This window comes from Pinus tabuliformis, chromosome 3_1 (assembly GCF_031772625.1).
Source record: "Pinus tabuliformis cultivar Carrire ecotype Pingquan chromosome 3_1, CPIR1, whole genome shotgun sequence".
NCBI lineage: Eukaryota > Viridiplantae > Streptophyta > Pinopsida > Pinales > Pinaceae > Pinus > Pinus tabuliformis.
In genome coordinates, this window is record NC_142301.1 from 985,303,884 (window position 1) to 985,331,550 (window position 27,667).

General features: G+C 35.3%; 1 non-coding gene and 1 pseudogene across 1 annotated transcript; one reads left to right on the forward strand and one right to left on the reverse strand.

The window, feature by feature from the left end:
* Positions 1–5,931: 5,931 nt before the first annotated feature.
* LOC149191149 (glycosyltransferase family 92 protein RCOM_0530710-like) lies at positions 5,932–13,413 on the reverse strand (annotated as a pseudogene).
* TRNAI-UAU (transfer RNA isoleucine (anticodon UAU)) lies at positions 11,741–11,812 on the forward strand. Its single transcript has one exon. It is a non-coding gene; the product is annotated as a tRNA-Ile (tRNA).
* Positions 13,414–27,667: the final 14,254 nt, after the last annotated feature.

Below are 27,667 nucleotides of genomic sequence, written 5' to 3' on the forward strand. Positions count from 1 at the left end.
GTAATCCAGAGTGATGTAAGCAAGATTGAAAGATTGACGATTCCAAAGCAAATTGAACTCTTCTTAAAAGTGCAAATCAAATGATAAAAATATTGTTACAATATCTGCTCACAAAATCTAGTTCCACATACGAGGAGGGAGGGAAGGAAAATACCCGGAAAATGGGCTTATTTTATGAGCTTTAGGATTCAGTTGTGTTTGGAATTTTAGTTTAAGATAGCCTACATACTTATAATTTCTTATGTAATTAAAAAATAAAAAAATAAAAAATATTTTATTTTAAAAACTAAAAGAAATTGAATAGTTTCAACGAACAAAAGGACTCACAAAATGTTCAGTTTAAAGTGGTCAAGTGAGAAAAACTTAACTAAATGGTGAGGGAATTTTTTAAGAACTCTATTATAGTATCAAAGTCATTGAGATTTTTTTTAAGAATTGTATACTTAAGAAAATCAAACCAGAAACTTATTACAAATACCTGTAGATCTTATTCCAGATCGTTCATTGAGAGCTCAAGAATGAAACTCAAGAACGAAACTTGAAACGAGAGCCAGAGCAAAGCCTGTTTGAAAGGCAATTGTATTCACGCGTGTAAATGCTATGAATCCATCACTATTCACACATTGAAGATAATATATTTTTACATGATACTTCTGAATCCATCACATAATATATTTGAGTTGACGTTTTCTAGCCAGCAAGTGTGGCCCAAGTGTTCTGATAATGAGCTACAATTGCTAGATCGAAACATAGACTCAAAAACATTATGTGATGAATTCAAAGTATAATTAAAAAAAGCCTATCTACATGATAAGGTAAATGCTGGTATAGTTTGAGTCTCACTTTTTGATAAGGTAAATCCTGGTATAGTTTGAGTCTCACTTTTTTCCTAATATTAAGTATCAGTTTATATTTGGAAACATAGACACGAAATTATGTGATCAATCCGGAGTATCATATTAAAAAAAACTATCTAGATGGTAACGTAAATCCTGGTTGTAGTTTGAGTCCCAATTTTTTCTCAATATTAAGTATCAATTTATTTTTGGAAATGTTTCATGACTGCCTCTTTTCTAGTCGCACTTTTTTTCTCAATATTAAGTTTCATGGAAACATTTTATGTATGCCTCTTTTCTTCATGGAAGCCATCCATCCTAGTTTAAGAGATCTGACTTTTTTTCTTTCACTGAGGCATTTTAGTATTGAAATCTTTGTACAGTCTCTTTTCTTTTTTTAAATTTTATTATTGTCGGACTTTGAATATTTTCATAATCATATGTAATTGCTTACATATGCTTCAAATTACATTTTCCAGGCACTAGATGTTACTCCGACAATTGCCTCTCTAGCCTCAATAAATAAAATATATTAAAATGGATTATATTCTTTCATATATATTTAACTTCACTCATAATGCAAAATAATACCTCATTAAATATAAATAATTTTTTTAATTATTAAAATGACTCATCTTACTCTCTTCTCGTCTTAAAACATTAATACATTAATGAGCATTGTCGAAATGAGTTTGAACAAATTGAAACACATTTACATTCCATACAGATAGATATGAAGTTCCAAGCATGGAAGCTCAAAAAAACCCACCATGGACGTAAATATTTATCTTGCCCTTCTCATCCTAACATAGCTTGTACAGCTTTCAAAGGACGATACCCTACACATAACAGAAAAAGTTATCAACACAAGGAAACCTTCGTTGAGGAATTTACTCGCATTAATCTACCCAAATTGATGGTCTTGCTCTTGCATTTGGGGTGATTTATACGTCTTCCCGCTGCAAAACATATTAGAGTTCCATTGTGTTTCAGACTTAACTTGAGGGTGATGGTCCTTGGGACATTGGTCATGCTTTGATTTGGGTATGAAATTATTCTCATTTCTTCACATATTGACGTGAGGTAATTCTTCCTGAGGAAGATATTCATCTATCCAAATCTCACCCTTAAATGATTCGGATGCTCAGATACTCTGGAGTTCAACACCAGATTTCATATTTTACAAATTTTCTTCTTATTTGCCTTTGGATTACAGCAGTGTTAATTTACGGTTGAAATCTTATGTAAACAGCAGTGTTAATTTACCATTGTTCTCCTATGTAAATATTAATAATAATATGATCAACTATATGGTGCATCACAAATATTTAAAAATGACTACAAATTCCAAAAATATTTCAAAATGTAGCACAGATATGTAAATCTCAATTTAATGTACTAATGTGGCAGTGCCTGCCCTATTCCTGAACTCTATCCATATAATTCCTCAGTCGCCCTACATCTGAGACCTTCACAGGTTTCACTATAAAGTCTTCTGCGCCTTCGTCCAGACATCTCGTCGGTTTCCAGCCACCACTAATTATATAACCATGTAACAATAACTATAACATTCGAAAACAACAGTATATAATGGTCTGAAATTGGCATTTTACCTGCTCAGAACCTATCCAACTTGGTCATAGCAGCTCTGTATGCAGAGCAATAAATAAGATGACTAAGAGTATGAATGTATGATGGAATTCTTAAGCTATGCAAAGTTGGTCCATTCAGAGATCAGTAGATTGTTCTTCCAACCTCGTCGTGAAATTCATTTCTGTGCAAATGCCCCACTTTCCCATAAACGATTGCAAAATGTCATATTGTGACACATATAATCAGTCATTTACGGTTTGGATCTCTCTCACATAGAGCTCAATGTATCATGTCTTCTTGCATGGTGGGCACCTTTACCTCTTATCTTGTCAAGGGCGAGGGCTTGGTTGTGGCAAGCAATTTTTGTCAACTGCTAAACTGTCAAACTGGTTTACCAAATATTGTAAAATTTTCTACATCTTTAGTCTTAAGAAGGAAAAATACTATTTGTCAAGGAAAATTCATAGCAGAAGTGCTAGACCACAAGGCTGAGCATCTAGAAGCAGACTAACTCTCCCTTTCCTTTTTTTATGGCCTAATAAACAAAAGGTTTGGTTGTACGTTAAAAACAAAAGCAAATAAAGAAATTAATGTTTGAGTTACCCTTCCACGAATTTTGTCTATCTTTGGCAACTTTTGATTGATGGATGTGGCTTATATTGTATGCAAACATGATCCACACTTTCCACATCTCTATTTGGACATAAAAGGAAAAGACATCAAATTTTGAGTTTAGAACTCTTCTCTACTTGCTTCTTACTAGGCATATAGGGTTTAAGGGGTTAGGCATATAGGGTTTAAGGGGTTTGGTTGCTACTTAAAATGGTTTAAGATACCTTTATTCTTTTTATCTAAGTAAATGCACTTTGTTTTTGTTTGTTTCGTTAGGTGCCTAGGTCAAAATGGAAAATATGTCGGGTTCATAGTCAGATTAGGAGTTGTACATCTTGATATGCACAAGAATTTTTTAGCACTTTCCCATTTCAGTTTTTTTCCCATGCTAAAGCTAAAAGGAGTCTAAAAGCAGAAACTTGAACCCCTTTAAAGAGAGTCATTCTTGAAGTGAAAAGATATTGTCAAGTTCCTAACTGATTTCTTTATGTTGTAATACTGATACCTAAGGAACAAAGAACTAATTCCAGCTTAGAAGATGCTTCCAGTAATACATATTGAGTATGATTTTCCATGGCTTTGATAAGCTTTAGCAGCTCTTACTAGTGACTACTGAAATACCCTTTCTCATCTTCTCTTAACATAGTATTAATTTGTCTTCTCCAAATTTGCATTCTTATCATTCTTATCTTCCCCAAAACAGTATCTCACCTTATGTTATCTGAATTAGGATTCTTATCTTTTATAAATTAAAATTCTTATATTTTTCCTTTCTTAAACTTCTGCTACACCCCCTCCCCCTAGTTGCATCCTTATCTTCCCCAAAATAGTATCTCACCTTATGTTACCTGAATTAGGATTCTTATCTTTTCTAAATTAATGTTCTTAGCTCTTGCCTTGTTATATGTTATCTAAATTAGGATTCTTAAATTTATTAAATTAATATTGATATCTCTTGCCTTTGTTATACTTCTCCCACACCCCCTCCCCCTCACCCCAGGTTCCTTTGACCTTGGATGGTAAGAGAGTGGGGTTTCCTATCTCTTACATGGCCCGCTCTCTTCAGGGTCATACAACCAGATCCCCTCATGGTGCCTGATGACTCCAACAGTGATTCGGTTCCTTGATGCCCCAACTATCAGTCACGAGGATCGAGAGAACTAAACATTATCTCTACCTCCAACTCTCTCACAGTCTCACCACCAAGATTTTCGGATTTCAAGTCTTGGACTCTACCATGGTATAATTGCATCTATAGTATATACCACTGCTATATGTATATATCTTTTGGTTATAGTTAGACCTAGTAGTTTGCTTGGTTGGAAACTTATCATGCTGCAGTATTTTTGCTTTCTTTCTCTTTCTTTTAAGCATTATGGAGGAGTTTCTATGGCACTCCCACATTATAATTCACATTGGACGTATCTTCTTTAGTCCCAGTGGCCTACCTTTTTGGTCATTTATTAGACATTAATAAAATTATCTTATCTTATACAGGACCATCTTATCTTATCTGTTACTTAAAAGGTTTCAAGTTTCAGAAACTCTAAAAAATATTGAACTCTTGACTAGACAAAGTGGTTTGCCATAGGTTGCAAAGTTTGATGGACAGTTATGTATTCAAATGTATCAGGTTTTGAAATCTTTGAAAAATATGAAGCACTTGACTGGACTGATTGGGTTACGGCACGAAACAAAGTTTGATGGAGTGTTGAATGATTATAAAGAACATTTCTTTTCTTTCTTCTTCTCTTTGAAACACAGAACTAAAAACATCAAAGAATTATTAGTTTGTGGGAAGATGCAGTAGCTATTTTGATTCTTCAAGACATCTCAAATGATATTGTATCAAAGATGCAAAGACCTCTAACTCTTGGCCAGATTGAATATTGCAAGTAGTACTTCACTTTATACTGAAGGATCCGGTTTCAAAGTATTTAAAGAAAATTAGTGCATGCCTCGATGACATACACTATTGGAATGATTAAATGCTCTGGCTACACATAAATACATTTCCAAAAATCAGTTTTCATGATAAAATTATGTTTCTGGTCAAAGGCTTTGAAAAATCCCTATGTTCTACATTTAGCAGCTAGGACAATTTTGTTTATATTTCCCCTCATATTTTCCTCATTCTTCTTGAGAAGTTTTTCTTTCTGGCATCTTCATGTAGACATTTATTGACAAGTCTGTGTTTGCATGGTCTTTTTTCATCAAATTCATGATAGGGAAACAAGGTGAATTTTTCCATTCGTGGTTGTTTGAATCAAAGAGTCAACCGAGATGTGAAGGAAGCTTCGAAAACTTTTATGGTCCATTGAGAGATATAATTAGTAAACTATTGCTTGATAAAAATAGAACAGTCAAAAGATGGATTGAAACTTTGAATATTAACTGCAAAAAATTATTTCCAAAATTTATATTGCATTTGATCAGTAAGATTTTCTTGACATCGATCAACTTCATGGGAAAACTAACAGATAATGCACAATTATTGCTGCAAATCTTCATTGATAGTTAGAGTACAAAGAATTTGGCTTTTAAATTTAGAGATTCTGTTGCAATTGTTGGAGAAGTGCTCTTCCAATCAAAAAGCATAATTAAGCAGAGAAGATTTTTCATACGAATGAGTGATACATGATAAGATTATACAGAGCTTCAATTAAGGGAAAGGTTTAATGATATAGACAAACGAAACCCGGCAAGAAGCAAAGTCACTTCAAGAATGAGAAGAAATTCCTCTTGAGCATCTGGATCAAATTGTTTCTCTTCGACGTCGACTACAATGACTCTGGTAAGCTTCCAACAACTTATATTGCATATTAGTGTGAGATTCAACAACTTAGTCCATGATCAATGTGAGAAAGGCATCGATGCTATAAATAGTTTTTTAATATACTGATCTGCCATAATAATTAGTCCGCCGATGGTTCATGTAATAATATCTCTGTCTGAGATGAAAATAATGGACTATTTTTATCAGGATTTGGTTCAATTCAGATAAGAGAAAGATAGATTTACGTCCCTCTATTCTATTCAGCCTACAAGGTTAACCTGCTATCACTTCTTCATCTGGATGTTTCTTCAATCTAGTTGGGCCAAAACTATGACAATCAAATCTGATTTCTCCTATTTTGAATAAGCCTCGATATGCAAATGTTGCATTATTAATTAGCCTTTCCATGATTGTAAGGGCATATTTGAGTAGAATCTATTGGCATAGTCTCATTCTGAATATATTTTATAGGATTCAGAAATTTATCTATGTCCATGAAACCCACCCATTGACATTCTTGGCGAGCTCGCAATGCACAATAGGAGAATCCAGCCTCTTGGGTTTTAATCCATGGCCACATATGTCTACTTACGTTGAAGGAAACCAAACAGGCTCTCACTTCACTATTGTCATCACTATTCTTATCATAAAGAAACCATCGCTGGACACCTAGATAGCCATGATACATGATCTATTCTCTGAGAAATGGAGCTTGGTTCCAAAGCATTATGTATGCACAGAGATGGAGAGACCTAAGCATCTGCACAGGTTTGGAGCTCATCATGGATGTAACTTCAATCCTAGCTATAGACGAAAGCAAACCACTCCTCGATCTTCATACATAAGCCTCCAACCCTTGACTTTCTTGTATTTCTAAGCCATTAGGCTTCTCACATTTGATCACATCATGAGTAGCCATCGAAACCTTGGTTTTAAAAACCTTACTACCCAAATTCATGGTGCCCCATCTCTTGAAATCCATTCCATTAAACAAACCAGTGTCCAAATTGGAACCAAAAATACAGAAAAGATTATTAGTATCAGAAATCCTACCTCTTCTCAGGTTCAATCCTTTAACTAACATAATCACGTTGTCTGGTTCTACTACTGCCCCATAAAAAAGCATCCTCTATGAAAAATTATTTGGATACCTAGCTTGTAAAGGGACCAAAATTTCATTTTCCTTGAGTTTTATAGTTAAGGTCAATCCCTTTGTAGACTTTGGTTGTGGAGGATGTGGGCACCTAACAATTTGCAAGTCTTGTTGTTTCATATCCACAGAGATGGCAAAGTGACAAGATCCTCAACCAAAAGAGAGTTATCCTTGTCCACGACTCATTCTTCAATTGCATTATTTCTAGGCAGGATTTGAGGATGATGTTCTTAGATAACAGTCCTTCCTCGAGGTGGAGGGTAAAAATCTGCCATACAATGAAACCCAAACATCAGAAACCTAAAACACTTCATCTATCACCTGTTTACACAATGCCATCAAGCTTAGCCAACTTAAGCTGAACATATGCTTTCCTTATATGTTTTGCACTCAAGGAGGGACTTGTTGCCCAACAACCCTCCTTGTTCTGATTGAAATTCTCCAGCATTTATAGTGGTAAAGAAATTGTTAGAAGGATGGACCAGTAGTTAGATGGTTTCCATATGACTTTGAAGGACTAAATTTCAGATCTATGTGTTTTCATATTGGATCTCAAAGATGGTGTTAGCTAGCTTCAGATTCGAGGATAGACTTTATAGTGCCTCATTTTTTGTTATAGAAACTAAGGGTTATGCTCTTATTAAAAGACTGATATCTAGGATATCGTGCCTTCACCAATAGATCTACAGTGGTTGGTAGTGTAGATGAGGACAAAAGTTAAGTCCAAGTGGATGATCATGGATGTCGTAAAGGATCATTTGATCCCTCTATATACGAGAAGAAAACAATAAAGGATATTTTTTATGCCCTAGTGGGCCTCTAGCAAAGTGAGAACATAAATAGGAAGGTGATATTGTGAAACAATCTTAGATCCATAGAGATGACCTAATCAGACTTAGTCAATAGTTACCTTATGCAGGGCACACAAGTTCATGGTCAACTTTTAATAGTTGTGGAGAAGGTTGTAGATTTAAAGCGAGTGAACATGGCACTAAATGGATTCCTAACTTCATGGGAACCATTTGTTAAAGGTGTTTGTGATCATGAGAACCTTCCTCACATTGAATAAGGGCACTTACGAGAACCTTGTTCTATTTGGTTAGACAAATAATGGCAAAGTTAAAGGACCTAGCAAAGGTAAGGGAAAAAGTGAGGAGTCAACCTCATAGTTAGGAAATGACTTGAGCAAAAATAAGTGCTTAATTCCTCATAATCATGGTCATTATTCATCACAATATCTAGAATCTAGATAAGAAGAAGTGTAAGTGGAAACAACAGCAAAAGTAGGTAGTAGCATATATATAAACTTAGTTGGATAAGTTTGTTGCAAAGTTTGAGAATGTTTTCTTGATGGTATCTTTCCTTTCTATCAACACAATTATTAGGAATGTGTGGTATGTGAATTTGGGGCTTCTCATCATATGGCACCAACCTCACAATTATTATCTAGTTTAACAAAGCAAGACTAAGTAGTATAACATGAGCTTGGTGATGTCAAAAACCTAGTAGCAAGAGTAGGTACTATTCTCTTCCACCTTGAGTTAGGTTTTAGATGTTTATGATGTTTTGCTTCACCATTAGTGCAAAAGGAATCACCAAAAATAAAGGATCATCATGCTTATATTAGGGATTTTTTCTTTGCTAACTTAAACCTTTGTGTTGAAGGTAGGAAAGTATTGTATACAAGGTGTCCTCTATGAAATTTAGCTAGTTCTTCACTTTCTATTGTGTTTCTAGGTAAAATGATCAATAAAACATTTTGATCATTATATGTTTATGATATGTATGGATTGTAAAATGAATGAGTGGACATGTCTATGTACAATGTTTTAGCATGAAGTATTGCATAGCAACATTCTTGCCAGTTTCATCTTAAGCTTGCCCCATTTAGCACGATAAACATTACCCTAGATGCATGCTCAAGAGTACATAGTTAAGTTTAGGTTGCCATTGTCTGAGACCTTTTGCATACTTCTTGACAGGAGATCAAATCATTTAATCCAAACGTACTAATATAAAACTAGCCCTTTTTGTACCAGTGATTTCACCTTACTATATAAGTGAGAGAGTATGTGTCTGATCTATGTGAGGCTTGGATTTAGCCTTTGATCCTAAAACTAATCTTGCTTGGCCCAAATTGTTGGCTCTCGTACCATAACCTACCCTTCAAACTCGCTCTTGGATTTTGTCGGTGCATTAGATTACAAACCTAACTCAAACTCAATTACAAACCTTATTATTTCCTAAAAGATAAGTTAAGAATTATAGTTATTATCTTATTTTCTATTATTTGTTATGTGCGAGGAGTTTCTAGAATCCCAATACTGAAATTTTTTTGGTTCATGGAAAACTTATCCTACTCTTGTTCTAGGTGATTATTTATACTTTTTGAAATTGTGTCCATGTGCAAGGTCTCGTGTGATCTATTTTACAATTTTTTATGTGAGACAGGTACTGAAGAGCTATGTGTACACTATAGGTTATGCTCTGATTCATTTCAATTGAGTATCTATTTTGGTAAAACATGAGAAGCATAGTTTTCATCTATCAAATTTTGAATTTGAGACACTGAATCTTATATAGAAATATGAATTGTGTCTTTCTTCATAGAATTTTTTAATTTTCTGCTAAAAAATGTTATTTTGTGCTTTACCTAAATTAGGGGTAAAAATAGCGTTTGTGTCATTAGTTTTAATCTTAGGTTCATGAAAGAGTAAGTATCACTTCTTTTAATCTTAGGATCATGAAAGAGTAATTATGTCCTTAACATTCTACAATTTTATTTGTTGGATTGATCAAAACCCTCCAACATTATAGCTTATACAATGTACTTTTAACTACATATAAGTCTATGTTAAGATCCATTCTATGGCTTAAGGTACCTACCTACATAGTAGGGAAGATATTAGGATTGAAAAGTAAATTATAAGCCATTTCTAATGGACTGGATGCATAATTGACTTGCTTATTTTTGGCTGGATTTTGAGAATGCGAGGTCCTTGCTTATGGCATACAAATCTTTGATATCATGGTTTGTATTCCTTTGATTTTTCTCATAATTGTCCTGGTGACCTTGGGTGCTCCGAAAAGGATGCAACATAGTTGTAGGAGAGAGGGGTCTTCGTGCACATTCATTTATGTCTTACCTGAGGTAGAGGGTAGGATTATCCCAACCCTCCAAATGGTATTCTTGGTCATCTGGACACTTCAGAAGGAAGCAACAAAGCTGAAGGAAAGAGGGTCTTGGCTATGTGCTTGTCTGAAAGGTCTTAACTGAGCTAGAGGGTAACATTGTGCGAAACCTTGTAATGAAGGAAAGCTACGTCATGTGCTTGGTTTTGAATAAGTTCTTTCAGCTTGTCCTCAAAATTCAACCCTTCTAAACTTAAGATAAATAATCTGTCCTTGATCTCTTAACTGAGCATAGGAATCTATTTGTCTTATTTTGTAAAAATGTCAGTTCTGATTGATAAACTATTGTTGGAGAAACATTATGAAAGGATTTTTCTATAACTATTGTGTTTTGCTAATTGATATCAATTTTGTGATGCTTGTCTCTATTTTAACGACCCAACTATGTTTGGACAAACATTCTGACAAAACCCTTAGTTTCACAAACTTGGTATTTGCTGCTAGATTTTTATCTAGGAATATTAATACTTTAGAACTTTTCCTTGTTTATAGGCATATACTGTTGAGTTGGAAGCTGAAGTAACAAAACTCAAAGAAGAGATCAAGGAATTGCGAAAAAAAATAGGTATTGTGGACAAACCTATAATTGATATAAAGATCCATAGAATGTACTTCTTTTTTCAGGCAATTGGTTGTTTTATTATCATAAAATCTATGTTCTAATTATTAATGGATACTTTTGTCTAAAAAAATAGGTAGAAATGGCTGAACTGCTAAAAAAATAGGTATACAAGCCTACAAATATGGGTTTTCCATCTAGTTGGATGAATATCTATCTATGCACACCATTTGAATGTGGGCATTAATATTATTGTCATATCATGTTACAATAATCTAGAAAGCAGTTTTGAGAAGGGTGTAACATGGTCTTGAACTTTTGTTGTTTACTCACGAACCCATTCATCACCTTTTTTCCTTAACCTCAATTAGCTTTTATATATTCCACTAGGATGTTTGGGGAGGAAAGAAGGTTTAGCACTATGTTTGTTAAATGTGATTCGTATCTATTGATTTGATTCTTTTAATTCTTGGTTGGTTCATATATTTAAATATAAACTTATTATTATTATTTTGGTTGAGGACAAAAATGGGTGAGTTCACTTCTTTCGGGGTGAATTTAGTACATATATATTTTTTATCTAGCAAAAGATACACAAAATTATGAGATTTAAAATCTCTTGAAATTACAAAGTTATTGGCATATTTGTGTTGCCAGTGTTTTTATTGTTTTATTATTTTGTGTCTGACTTTAATGTAAATATAGCTATTGTGCTTTCAACCATTACATTCAAAAATATCATTTCCAATTTATTGAGACTTGTGACTACTTTGTAAAGTGCTTTTATTATTTTTATTTTGAGATATTTTAATATAATTTTAGTTGTGATTTTAATTTGGATGTATTTTTATTTTAACTATTTAATTCAAAATTGTATTGTAATTATAAATGAAATAAAATTAATCAAAATTGCGAGTTGTTGATATTTTATTTTAATTTTAATTGTTTTATTGTTTTGTTTAACCAAATTGTTTTTAATAGCTATTATTTTTATTGCCATTTTTATTGTAAATCTTTAAAGGGTGCTAGCTCAATGGAAGAGCACCTGCTTTATAAGCAGGAGGTTGGTGGTTCGATTCCACTGTGTCCTGATATGAATTAATCAATGATATTGTAGCTTATTTTTAATTAAATTCTTTTAATATTGATTTATTTCCATGGTGAGCTATTATTCTACATTTATTATTTTATATTGTCTCTAAAGAGACAAAAGTGATGTTGTATTATCTAATTTTTTATTGTCTCTAGAGAGACAAAAATGAAATTGTCTCTAGAGTGACAAAAATGCTTGTGTTATATATTGTATTTATAGAGACAATATTTTAAGACAATTTAATTTGAGACACCCGCTTAAAGAAAATATTTGAGACAATACACAAGTTATCTTTTGTCTCCAGTTAAGACAATTTACCCAAAAATTGCCTTAAATGTTGTCTTAAAACCCCCCTTTGTGTTGTAGTACAGCAAGGCTGAGTTAATGAGGAATTATGAGAGCTCCATTGATGCTGGAAAGCACATGTCAACACATCATATTAACATGGCAGTCGAAGGAGGTGTCACTTTCTATGTGCCCTCCAGCTGCACCTCAATCCCCAAGCATCTTAAACTGTTATAAATAAGAAATTATTTTTTAATTCTTATAAATAAGATATAAACATATATAGTAGCAGAACCACATTAAAAATATTAATGTTGTTTATATAGCTAAAGGCTTCAATTATATCTACCATTAATAAATATATATCAATAAAAATAATAATACAAAAAAACTATAGCAATAGAAATATTATTATTATCATATAACTAAAAGTAATTATTTTTTCCAAAGGAAAAAGCAGTAACTTTTATTAAAAAATAATGAAAGTTACAATTTTGCAAACGCCATTTAGGCCCGCGTGCTTTCGCACCATCGCCACGTTAGAAGGCTAACGTGCAAAAGAAAAGAAAAGAGAGAAAATGAGAAGAGAGGAAAGAGAGAGAAAAAGAGAAACAGAACAAAAATTCATCTGCATATGAGATTCATGCTTCACGTTTTTCTCCCCTTTTTCTTTTCAACCTTACGCCATTCTCCTTGAGAGGGCTCGGTCGAAACTATGACAATCTGAGTTTCTGAATTCTGTGGGATGGTTTCTTTATCTGAGTCTGAAGTATCAGAGTGGTGATGTCGTTTAGTTCCTCCCGTGCTTGGATCCTCCCTTGTCATCTCTGTCTTGTCATGTAGACTTGTTCCCTTCTGATTCTCCATTTCTTGTGATATCTCAGTTTTCTCTGCAGGGGTCACTTCCTCCTCTGCTTCTGACTCTTCTTCCTCAGAATCTGGAGGTGAGAATTGCCATCCTTTCTTCTGCTTCCCTTTCTGCTTTTTGTTGTTTTTCTTTGCTTCTGGGCATGTGTTTTGCAGGTGTCCGGTCTGCCTGCAAAGCCTGCATCTGAATGCCGTGTTTTCATAATCTAGAACTTGCTGCCAATTTTGCTGTTTGTAGATTAGCTTAATACTGTCCGGCAGCCCCTTACTTAAATCTACTTCCACACAAATGCGTGCAAAAGTATAGTTCCTGTCATCGATCCTTTCCATATCTGATTTAATGTATTTTCCTATATTGTTTCCAATGCCTTCCAAGACACGCTCGTTCCAGAAGTGCAGAGGAAGGTTGTATAGTCTGACCCAGACTGGCATTCTGGTGACTGTCATTTTGTTTGGATCAAAATCCTGGAACCATGGGGTCATGAACAGCCCCGAAGTTCCCCAGAACCATGGACCTATACTGATGACTGTATCTCTGACCTCCTGGGATGTAAATTTTACGATAAAAATCCCCTTAGAACATAGGTGGATCTCACATTCCATGGTCCAACTGGTAAAAATCCAATGGAATAGATCCAATGGTTTGGGCCAATAGCTGTTAAATCGACAGATTAGTGCTTGTGTTTCATAGGTTTGAACGAAATCGTCAAGCCCTGTAGAATCTAGATTTAAAGCAGGGGTTTGTTCTGCCTGATCCACAATGTATGGCCTAGGTTCGTTTCTGCTTGGATCTGAAGATGGCCCTGCGTCTCTGCTGCCCTGAAGAATGTTTTTGTATGGTGCAGTTTTTTTTCCTTTGTCTCCATTTTGTTGTCCTTTAGGTGGAGCCCTTGGCTGTCCCTGAGGCATAGCTCCTCCTCTTAATCTGAAATTTAATGTTATGGTTGATCCAGGCCCAATCTCATAGCTATCAATCGATCTGATATCCTGGAGAGTCCTCCTTCCAGTGATCAGATGTTGGATCTGAACTGGATAACCCATTTCAGCCCAGATCTGTTGTTTCAACTGCAGTGATGTGCTTCCTGCATGAACCCAAACTAAACAAGATTTTCCCTGAGGGGGTTTAATCAAGATCTGAAAACAAGAAATTTTTACCTGCTCTAGCTGCAAACATGCCTCCAGATCTGACCCAGATTTTGATTGATTTTTCTTGAACTTGTCTGGATCTGCTAATGATTTTGCCGAATCAGTATGATCCGCCCCGGATCTGCAAGGTTTTACCCGATCTGAAGAGCTATTTGCCGGGTCGGGGCTCCTATTTTGCTTGTCACTCTTTTGCATAATCTGCTCTTTGATCCCTCTGTTATGACACATCGTCGGGGGAGAATGGGCCCAGATCGGCACATCAAAGGGCAGTAAAAACTTCATACATCGCATGAGCTTTTCCTTACTCCCGTCTGCTCTTCTTCCAATCAAAAGCCGCCCTAAGTCCGCAGATCTAAACCATAGCGCTTCGAACTGAGGCATAGTAACTGCCAGATGCCTCTTTCCTCCATGATCGTTTTCAGATTTGCCATACCCAAGTATAGCAATCACTGAGGAGTGCGAATTTTTCGAATACTGGGTAAAAATCTGTTGTATTGGCGTGAAACGCTCCAAGCAAAAGATTCCTGGAGCCGCTCTGAGAGAAACCTCCTGCGTCCTGAAAGAGGGATGGCACAACAGTTGCAGGTTCTCCTGATTCAAAACATAACGCAGCTTCCCCCCAGCAGCTCCGGCCCAGAACCTGAGATAGACACCGATTCCAATATATTCTTCGGCTATGCAACTAGCCGATCCATGGTCAGTCAAGCCTTTCAGGGCCGCAACGGCGCAGCAAGCTTTCTCAGAAACCCTAACTGACAGATTCACCTCCATCGCTCTAACCCCAGTCCCTCCGAAAAAAAAAAAGAAAAAAAAAGTAATTATTTATCTATAATTATAATTATTATTTAATATTAAATGTTATTTACAATTACTTAATTTTTAATTAATTAATTAATTATTATAATTGATTAATAATATTAGATATATAATAATAAAAATTATTATTGTTATTATTATTATTATTATTATTTTAAAATAATAATAATTATTATTAGTAAAAAAAATATTATTATTACCAAATAATTATTATTATTACTAACTAATTATTATTATTAAGATTGTTGTTATTAATTAAAATTGCTACTATTAGCAATTAATATTATTATTAAATAATTAAATTATAATAAAAATAAATAAATTAAATTATAATAAATATTTAAAAAATTAGAAGATATTAAATAATAAACCCAAGATATTAAAACCCCAAGGTATTCTAAACCCAAAGGAATAATATTAAACCCAAAGGATTAATATTATAAATCTAAGGTATATAAGCCCTAAGATAAATATTAGAAACCCAAGGGAATATGGATTAATACTAAATACCCAAGGGAATAATATTAAATCCAAGGGATAAATATTATAAATCAGGGTATATAAACCCTAAAATGACATGGCTGACCATTTTTGATACGGTTGATTTTCATATTGACACAACCTTTGTCACAATGTGACATTGGAATATGGTTGAGAGTGATAGATTTTCATATTGAGACAACCATTGGCACAATGTGACATTGGACAATGGCTGACCACGGTTGATTTTCATATTGAGACAATCTTTGTCACAATGCGACATTGGACCATGGTTGACCATGGATGACCATGGTTGATATTATAAACCCAAGGTATAAAAACCAAAAGATAAATATTATAAAAACCCTAAAATAAAAATGGTTGACCATTGTTTACCATCGTTGATTTTCATTATGAGACAATCTTTGTCACAATGTGACGTTGGACCATGGTTGATTTTGATATAGAGACAATCTATGACACAATGTCTCAACAATTAGCTCATTTATGGTGATCATAGGATACTGTCAAAGATTTATAGAGGGTTTCTCATAATTGGTTTACCCCATAACTTCCTAGTAGAATAAAGGAACAAAGTTTGAATGGACAGTCAAATGCAAGGAAAGTTTTGAAAAATTGAGACAATTACTGACTGTAGCCCCTATTATGAAAATTTCAAATCCAAATAAGGAATTCATTTTTTTCACTAATGCTTGTTTGGAAGGTCTTGGGGGAGTTTTGATGCAGGAAAATGTAGTAATAGCCTATGAGCCTAGAAAATGAAATGACAAAAAAATAATTATGATGTGTATGATTGAGAGCTCCCGATAGTGATATATTCTCTAAACATGTGAAGACACTATTTGACAGGAAACAAATTACTTTGGTGACAAGTCACATCATCCTAAAATATTTTTTCATCCAACCTGATCTAAATGCTAGACAAGAAGGTGGCTAACTTTCCTCAGTGAGTTCGAATTTGATATTAAAGGCATAGTAGATGCTTTAAGTAGGCATGCACATGCTTTGATGGGAGTATCTATTAGTCATATTAGTAAAAATTTTGTGGAACAAATTAAAAATTCAATACAACAAGATCATAAATATGTCAAATTCAACAGAAATTACATCAAATGGAAGTTCCAAGATATGTAGAAAATTCTAAAAAATTGCTAACCTACTGAAATAGATTGTATATTCCCAATGTAAATGGTTTAAAACAAATGATATTGGATGAATATAAGAAGAAAACATATACACACATTCCTAGATACCAAAAGATGATAACGACATTAAGGAAATAATTATTTAAAGGAGTGCATAGATGAGGATTCTGGTGTAAATCTTTAACTAATAATTTCATCATGAGACTATATCATCCACCTTACGAGGTTCAACCATGAAGGTAAGCCCATGAAGGGAAGCCCTACCATAAATATGCTAGAAATTTTCATAATAGGATTGAAAGGGGGAGAAGATTGGAAGTAGGAATCGAGTATATAAATATAATACGACCCTGATTTCCATAGAATGTGTATAATCTAGGTTATAACAAGAATTGACAACATATTAACTATAGAAGTTAAGTCGAAATCGATGTTATGGGATTAGGATGTAATTTTTGAGAAGGGAAAAAAATACAGTGGGTTTGGAATTAAGACTACTGTCGAACAATTTCCAGATTATAAGGAATAAGCATAGTGAACTGTACTATACATTTTTCCTTAATGAGTTACAAATTCCAGGTGGATAGTAATATTTATCTTAGAGAATAAACAATGTTAACTACAAAATATCCAGAAGCATCTCTAGTCAATACAAAAACAAAATATCAGAGGAAGAACAAATATATGCTTCATAAGCTTTGGTAAACCAAGAATACTCTTAAGCCATAACTAAAAGAAAATACATCAATGCATCAACAAAATTCTAGTTTAATGGAAATAAAATAGTCCTTCTCCCTGTAACTAAAACATTTATTGAACTTCCAGATGGAATTTAAATCAGATGACACTTCGCATGTAAAACAAATACCCCATCCCACTATTAAAATGAAAACGATTATTGAAATAAAAGGACAAATATACAAATTGTTGTATATTAACAATATTTAAAGGTTTGACCCTCTTGGAGAAATCTCAATAGTATTAATAAAAATAATAAGTTACAAGTAAACAATACCCTAAATCAACTATGAAACATTGAAATTCATATAGATTGCCTAAATATCACATGTAGAAGAGTAGGATGTATATATATAAGGAATGGGTACATAATGAGAGTATGGTTATGGAAAATATGACATTAAACTTCCCTTTATTATCACCCTAATTGAAATATGTGCAACTTACTATCATCACATTAAGTTAATTTATAGAAGTGGTGATTAAAGGCAAATTAAAAAAAAATCTTGTATAGTTGAGGGACAATAGGAATTGTACAAACCTATTTCTCTTTGTTAGTTGTAATAGGTTTTGAAAATATTTCAATATGATGGACATCCTTTGATTCCTTTGAATTCTTGTTGGCTTCCTTCCTATACTTTCCCATCTTGATTCACATTTGATATTCCTTCCTTTTGTTAAGTTGCAACTGAAGGAACCCACTATGATACCAATTGTTGGAAATACTTATAGGGGTTTCAATCAATATTTCTCACCAATTAGTCTTTTCTAAATTTACATAGAATTTATTATCATTAACATTATATCAACTTAAATTGACATCACATAAATAGTAAAAAACACCATTCAACCATGCACAAACATCAAGACAATAGACATGATAATTTTTGGTGGAAACCCTTCTTGGAGAAGAACCACTGAATGATTCTTAATTTTTGTCTTAAAAAAAATTACATCAATATTTTCCACTAAAACTGAAAGAGGCTCCAAGTGCATGTTTTACAATATCCAACCTAAATGATTCTCCAATGCCCTCATTTATTAGCTCTAACAAGAAGGATACTCGATCGCCCTAGTTTGCAGGATCTGACCTGAAGTATGCTCCAACACCTTATTAACAAACTGCAATTAGAAGGATGCTCCAATTTTCTTTGTAGACACCAACCTCCCATAGCACCACCCTACTAGCTTGAAGTGTTCTTAGGCTACAAGTTGAAGGGGCATCCACTCTCCTACCTTTCACTACCCTTCAACCCTACTCAACAAGTTGTAACCTTCCTTGAAGACTCAAACCTTCAACTCACCATGGTGGACCACATTTCAAAATTTTTAGACTAGATCCAACTATCTCTTCTCTGTTGAATGAAGATAAATAAATAAATTTACTGCAACAAAAATATTCTTACTATTCTTCCTCTAAAAAAATCATTGACATTAACAAATCATCAGCAATATAACAAACTATGTCGACCTATACACGTCATCCTTTGAATCCCAATGTTTTAAAAATCAACATATACTCGCAAACCTTAGCCAAATCAACATACAAAATTTAGTATGATGAGCCTCAGCCACTTGAGGAAGTTATTGGGAAATTGAAGCATTGTTTTGAACAGTCAAAGCGTAAAACTAAATCTCAACAAGGATGGAAAGGGAAAGACAAAGGTAAATGTAAATGGCAGACAAAAAGAGAAAGGTCTCAGAATTCAAATGAGAAAGAAAATGTGGCACCACAAAAAAGGTTTAATGTAACTAGACAGGGACATGGGTAACAACATCAGCATAGAGGTGAGTGTACTGGTCAGTTGGAGTGTTGGACATGATGTAAGGATCACCTTAAGAGATATTATATACAAAATCCGGGTGGTAGGCCTTAGATATATACTGCGTAGGAGGGACAAATTATTAGGCATGTTGGTCAAAGTGTTCCTCGTATTTATACAACATTGGATAACAAATAGGAAGACCATCATGCATTTATCATTGAGATGGACGGTAAACTTTGTGATCAAGTTGTTTCCATTTTGATTGACCCTGGATGTAATTATAGCTATGTTAGTCCTCACATGGTGGATAAGTGTGGTTTGAGTAAGGAATTGCATGTAGAATCTTGGCTAGTGTAGTTGACTATAGGTACAAATAAGTGATTTCATCATTGGGTAAGAGCTTGTGCATTTGATTGGAATGCTATGCCTACCACAATACATTTGAATGTACTACCATTGGGATCATAAAGTATGTTTTTTGATATGGATTGGTTGTATCTTCATAGAACCAAGGTGAATTGTTATGATAAAGAAATTGAGTGTGTGGATGACAATGGGGAACCAAGAATCTTACAGAGAAAGAAAAAAGCCACATCAGTTAGGATGGTGACATATATACAGGCAAAGCAGAGTCACAGGAAAGGGTGTGTGTTATTCACAGTGCACATTTCTAGTGATAAAGGTAAGTAAGTTGAGGATGCAGATGTTTTGAGAAGGTACCCAGTTCTACAACAATTTTAGGATATATTTTCTTAGGAGATTTCAAAGTTGACACCTCACAGGGAAGTAGAATTTTCTATTGAGTTAGTGGTAGGGACAGCTCTAGTGTCAAATGCATCTTACAGGATGAGAAGACTTGAGTTAGTGGAGTTGAAGTTACAGTCGAAGGAAATGTTGAAGAAGGGATACATTAGGCAAAGTGTATCACCATGGGGCACACCCGTATTGTTTGTGAAAAGTAAGGATGGTACTCTCATATTATGCATTGACTATAAGCAGTTGAATAAAGTGACCATCAAGAATAGGTATATGTTACCGAGGATTGATGACTTGTTGAGTCAATTGAAGGGAGAAGCATTATTCTCAAATATCGACTTGATATCTAGATATCACCAGGTATGCATCAAAGAGGAGGACATTTACAAGACAACATTTCGAACCAGATATGGGAATTATGAGTTTGTTGTAGTTCCATTTGGTTTTACTAATGCTCCAACTACATTTATGTGCTTGATGAATAGTGTGTTGCATCTATGTTTGGATAAGTTTGTTATTGTGTTAATTGATGACATATTGGTATATTCTAAAAATGAGGAAGAGCATGCTAAAAATTCAACAACAGTGTTGGGGTTGTTGAGAGAGGATCACTTGTATGCTAAGCTCCGCAAATGTAGTTTCTTTTAGACTGAGGTACATTGCTTGGGACATGTTGTCTCCAAGAAGGGCATTGCAGTAGATCCATAAAAGATAAGGGACATCATGGAATGGGTAGCTTATATAAATGTGGATGAGGTGAGATCTTCATGGGGTTGGCAGGCTATTGTAGGAGGTTCATCAGGAACCTTTCACATATTTTGTCCTATTACATCATTGCATAGGAAAGGTAAGAAGTTTGAATGGACAGAGAAGTGTGAGGCTATTTTTGAGCAACTCAAGCAATTGTTGACACATGCTCCAATGTTAAAGATCGCAGATCCAGACAAGGAGCTTTTAGTATGTACATATCCTTGCAAGAGAGGACTTGCTGGAGTCCTTATGCATGATGGACATGTGGTATGTTATGAGTCACAAAAAATAAACGAGCATGAACATAACCACCCTACACATGATCTTTAGTTAGTAGTGATCATTTAAGCATTGAAGATGTGGAGGCACTATCTTCTTGGTAACATTTTTGTGTTGATGAATGATCACATTGGGTTGAGGTATTTGCCTGACCAACCAAATTTGAACACCCAATAGGCTAGATGGTTGGCGAAAATCAATGAGTTTGACTTCAATATCAGGTACATCAAAGGAAAGGAGATCAGGGTGGCAGATACTCTTAGTAGGTGGGTAAATTTAAATCATATAGCTGCTATGAGTTCCTATGGGACAAACTTACAAGATAGCATCCAGTAGGAAGGTCGGTCGGATGTCAGGTATATGGAGATTGTTCACAGGTTGCAGTAGAGTACAGGTACAGGTATAGGTACATGTAGTAGTACAGGTACATGTACATGTAGTGGTATAGTATAGGTGTAGGTGCATGTGCACAGGATGATGATTATTGTCTTACAATAGATGGATTGGTCAGATTTAGAGACAAAATATATGTGCTAGATAGTAGTGACCTGAAGAAGGTGATCTTGAGGGAGTTTCATGTGAAACCATATTCATGTCAGCCAGGCTATCATAAGACATTGGCCACAGTGAAGAAATTTTATTATTGGCCAAATCTGAAGAAGGATATAACAAAGTTTGTGGCTAGGTGTTTCGATTGTCAGCATGTGAAGGCAAAGTGTAAACATCTAGGTGGACTGCTACAGCTGATTGCAATTCTAGAATGGAAATGGGAGGTCATTTTCATGGACTTTATCAGATGTTTGTTGAGGACATTGAGACAACATGATCCCATCATGGTTGTTGTGGAAAAGTTGACAAAGGTAGCACACTTTATTCCAGTGATGTCTACATTCTCAGCTAGTGATGTAGAAAAGGTATTCATTAGAGATGTGGTTAGATTGCATGGTGTTCCAAAGAAGATTTTGTCAAACATGGATGAAATGTTCACCTCCAAGTTTTGGAAGGAGTTGTTTATAATTTTGGGCATAGAGTTGGCCTTCAATACAACTTATCATCTGCAGACAAATGGAAAAACTGAGAGGGTCAATGGGATATTGGACGACATGTTGAGGATGTATGTTATGCATCAACAATGAAAGTGGGAAGAGTATCTTCCATTGGTAGAGTACGCTTATAAAAATGGGTATCATCAATCTTTGAAGATGAGTCTGTTTGAGCCAATATATGGGAGGAATTGCAATAATCCCATTAGTTCGAGTGATCCAGTTAAATGTTGTTTATTAGACTGGACATGTTGGCGGACATGGAATAGGAAATGCGGGTTATAAAGAAGAATGTAGAGGCAACACAGGAAAGGAAAACGAGTTATGCATATCAGTACATGTTGTTTAAGGAGTTCCAGGTTGGGGAACAGGTGTACTTGACCATCAAACCAAAGAAGAGTTCCCTTAACGGATTGGATCATGTGCCAAACTGGCACCACAGGTTTGTGGACCCTTCACTATTGTTGAGGATATTGGGCCAATAGCCTATTGAATTGCACTACCTCTCAAAGTTAAATTCCATAATTTTTTCCATGTGTCATTGCTTAAGAAGTATGTTAAAGATGTTGATCATGTGATTGTCTATTTTGTATTGCAGGTGGAACTAGATGGATAATTCGAGCCAGAGCCTTAGTGTATATTGCAGAAAAATGGGCTCATTCTTTGGAACCGAGAAATCGAGCAGGTTAAAGTGCAGTGGAAGCACTTTGGGACCAATGAAGCTACATGGGATATAGTGGATCAAATGCAGGCTATGTATCCTTCATTGTTTGATGTTTGAGGCAAAACAATTTTGGTATGGTGTTTTGGTATATGTTTTGGCATATGTTTTGCTGTGATATTTTGATATATGTACATATGTATATGGATGTAAATACCACCATGAGCTATGTTATAAAGCTCCAATAAGCGATATGGGTGTCATGTCATTTATAGTTGTCATGTTGTTATGTTGTCATGTTGGTTTTCTTTTCAACAGGGTGATGATTGTAAATAATGCATCAAGATATGTTATAAATATCCATGGGAAGTATGTTTTCTTTTTAGTGATTGTGTTGAGGTATAAGTGTGGTTGAACAACGAGGACGGTATTCCCCAAGTGGGAGGGTTCTGTAACATTCTTGGTAAAAATTCCATGTAATAAAACTTAATGAAGGCAAAATAATAACAACAGTTGATGGGATGCTTATTCCAAGCTGAATGTTGATCAAAGCATCCTAGTGGGTGTTCATTGGTTCATTATGGATAAGGAAATTAGAAAAGCAAAAGGAAAAGGCTTTGGAAAGGCAAAATGCCATTTTTGGCACATTTGTTTATGAAAATATCATAAATTAGAACAAAAGGAAGGTGAAAGGCCACAGGTTGCATGTGAGGAGGAAAATGAAGGAAAATAATGGAAAATGAAGAAAATAGAGGTCTAATTGATAAAAAGGACTATGAGGATTAGTTTGTAACATTTTTTCCATTCAGTTTTGGAGCTCTCTCATTATTCTCTCTCTCTCTCTCTATCTCTCACTCTTGGACACTTAGATTTTTGTTGGAAGATTTTGGCATTCAGTCAAGAAAGGAGAAGAAGGCAAGAGGAAGGAAGGAGAAACAAAGGAAGAGTAGGATCAAGTAGCTACAATAATATTCTTTGCAAGTATCGATTTGCATGTGTATTTTCCTTTCTATATTTGGCATGTTAGGAAATTATATATTACGGAGCAATGGAACACATAAAATATTGCAGAAATATAAACACGGAAAGCGCATAAAACAAGAGAGACACAGATATATGTGGTTCACCCAGTTTGGGCTACGTCCACCCCGAATAGCCAGTCCTTCCTTTCTATTATCCAGCAAAACGAAGAGACACAACCTACAGTAGATCCGCTGTAATATCCTCTATTTTCTCTCACAGTCTCACCTCTCTGTTTCTCGCTCACAGAATACACATCTATTACACAGCCTCAAATACAATGTCCTCATACAAAGAGAGGGGTTGCCTTCTAGGGCAAAAAACCCTAAACTAAACATAAGTTCTACCGTCAGATCATGCACCTAATGAATGGCCCAAATTGACTAGAAATCACTATACTTTTACAAGGCAATTTTACATCTGTTTTTAGCTTCGGGGGCGCTGCCCCCGCCCGGGGACTACTGGCCCCCGGCCCCCCTACCCGAGGGGGATTGGGCCCCCCCAGACCCCCGCGGGGGGGACAAGTCCCCCCCGTGTGGAGGGGTGTACAAACTTCCTGGGGTATACATCCGGCTGAAACAAATACCTCTGAACAATCATGCTCCACACACAACAATCTCCCACTTGGAGAATGATTGTAGCAACTCCATCGCTGCTTCATTTGCTGGACAATGACTCCTCTTTGGACCTGGTTGTTTCTCATCTTCATCGTCATCCTTGAAGACTAATTGAAACTGAGCATATTTTCAGTTTCTCCCTGGTTACAACTTTTGTTAGCATATCTGCAGGATTCTGGCTAGTGTGTATCTTTTACAGCTTCAACTCTCCATCTTCCAACACTGATCATATGAAATGGTACTTGAGCTATATGTGTTTAGTCCAGGAATGAAATGTTGAGTTCTTTGCAAGATGAATGGCACTTTGGCTATCACTGTATAACATGCGCATATCATGCTCCTTACCCAATTCACCCATAAACCTTTGTAACTGAATCATTTCTTTACTAGCCTCTGTAGTAGCAACATACTCTGCTTCTGTTGTTGAAAGTGCAATAGAACTTTGGATTTTTGAAACCCAACTGACAGCTATTTCACCAACAGTGAATACATATCTTGTAGTGCTCCTCCTGTTATCTCTGTCACTTGCCATATCTGCATCAACATATCCCTATAGGGAAATATTTGAACCACCAAAGCATAATGCTTGATTTGTGGTACCTTTCAAATATCTGAGAATCCATTTCACTGCCATCCAATGTTCCTTTCCTAGATTGTTCATGTACTTGCTTACAACTCTGGTTGCATGTGCAATATCAGACCTTGTGCAGACCATTGCATACATTAAGCTTCCAACTGCTGATGCATATGGAACTTTAGACATATAATCCATGTCTTCTTGGGTCTTTGGGCACATTTCCTTACTAAGTTTGAAATGGCTAGAAAAAGGTGTACTAATTGGTTTAGCATTGTGCATGTTAAATCTTTTCAACACCTTTTATATGTACTCATTTTGAGACAATGTTAATTTGTGATTTTTTCTGTCTCTAGTTATTCTCATACCAAGGATTTGTTTTGCAGCTCCCAAATCCTTCATTGCAAATGAATTTGCCAATTTTCTTTTGAGTACATTTATTTCCTGCATGTTAGATCCTGCAACAAGCATTCCATCTACATACAATAACAATATAATATAGCTACCATCATTCTGCTTTTTTAGATAAACACAATGATTAGAGTGACATCTAGTATAACCTTGTTTAGACATAAACTTGTCAAATTTTAGATACCACTGCCTTGGAGCCTGTTTTAAGCCATACAAGCTCTTCTTCAACCTGCACACTAGTTTCTACTTCCCTTTCACTTCATATCCTTGTGGCTGCTGCATATATATCTCTTCCTCAAAATCCCCATGGAGGAAGGTTGTCTTTACATCTAACTGCTCAGGATGCAAATCTTCAACTGCCACTAGACTTAAAATAGTTCTGATTGAAGTCATTTTAACAATAGGAGAAAATATTTCATCAAAATCAATACCTTTCTTCTGTGCAAACCTCTTCACCACAAGTCTAGCTTTGTACCTCTGTTTTCCTCCATCTTCTTCCTTCAGCCTGTAAACCCATTTATTCTGCAATGTAGTTTTACCTGCAGGCAACCTGACTAAGTCCCAAGTCTGGTTACACATTAAGGATTCCATCTCTTCTTCCATGCCTACCTCCCACTTCTTCCTGCTTTCAACCTGCATTGCTTCTTCATAACATTCGGGTTCACCGGAATCAGTCAACAATAAATAATATAATGAAGGAGAGTATCGTTCAGGGGGTCTACTTATCCTGATAGATCTTCTAACACCACTTTCACGTGTTTGGGGTGCCTGTTGCTGTTGTGGTGGTTGCTGCTATTGTGGTTGTTGATTATTATTATTTTCAGGCACCTTTACTTTTTCAGTGATTTCATCAAGAACTGCGTATTCCTTGTTTTCTTTTTCCTGTTTCTTTTCCTGCAACTGATTCTTATACAAGACCTTTTCATTGAATATTACATCTTTTCTCCTAATGATTTTGTGATTTTCATAATCATATAAGTGATAACCAAAATCATTAACACCATATCCAATAAAGGTACATTTCTTTGACTTTGCCTCAAGCTTTGTTCTATTTTCTTTATCAATATGGACAAAGGCCTCACAACCAAAAGGCTTTAGAAAAGAGTAGTTTACCTTTTTACCTGTCCATGCTTCCTCCGGAACACCACCATGCAAGAAACTTGAAGGCCCTCTATTTATTAGATAAATAGCAGTATCTACAGCATCTGCCCAAAACTGTAAAGGCAATTCTGCATGCAATCTCATGCACCTTGCATGCTCCATGATTGTTCTGTTCATCCCTTCTGACACACCATTTTCTTGTGGTGTTCTTGGAACTGTCTTCTCTCTACGAATTCCATGCTATAAACAGTACCTATCAAAATCTTTGCTGCAATATTCGCCTCCATTGTATCATCTAAGACACTTCAATTTCTTTCTTGTCTCAATCTCAAACAAAGCTTTCCATTTCTTGAAAGTATCAAATACATCAGATTTATTCTTAATACAATAAATCCAAGTTTTTCTAGTTGCATCATCAATAAAAGTAACATAATAACGAGAGCCATCGAGAGATGATACCTGAGCAGGTCCCCATACATCTGTATGCACAAGCTCTAATTTTTCATTCTTCTTTTCTTTCCCAACTCTAAGAAATCTGACTCTCTTCTGTTTTCCACAAATGCAACTCTCACAGAGGCCCAAATCAACGTTCTTCAAACCCGGCAAAAAATTCCTTGAGTGAAGAATCTTCATCCCCTTTTCACTCATGTGTCCGAGCCTATGATTCCATAATGCTGCATCTGCTCCTTTGGAAGTTAAAGCATTAACAGAGTTAGAAATACCATTGCATAAATACAATGTACCAACCTTTTCGCCTTTTGCTATTACCAAGGCTCCTTTGGTGACCTTCCAAGCTTTATTTGTGAAAGTTGTCACACAACCTTCACCACCTAACTGCCCTGTTGAAATCAGATTTTTCTTTAGATCTGGAACATGCCTTACCTCCTTTAGTAGCCATTGGTTTCCATTCTGCTGTTTTACAAGAACCTTACCCATTCCAACAATTTTACAGGGTTTATCATCACCCAAATGAACTTGTCCAAAATCTCCTTGAACATAGTCATGAAAGTATTTCTTATCAAGTGTGGCATGGAATGAGGCCCCTGAATCTACCACCCAGGAATCAGTAATATTTTTGAAAGAAAGAATCAAAGCATCTTATAACACCTCGCCTGTCACATTTGCTTCATGATTGTTTTCTTGCTGTGAATCTCCTTCTTTCTTCTGAGATCTACAGTCTTTCTTTAGGTGTCCTTTCTTTCCGCATTTCCATCACAATATCCCCGATCTAGACTTGGATCTGCCTTTCCTCGATTTACTGCGATACCCTGAGCTCTTTCCTCTTTCCATTTTTCTTCCCCTAGACTCTGCACTCAAAGCATTTCCCGATGTCTCACTGAAGTTTTTCCATCGCATTTCCTCGCTAAGGATAGCACC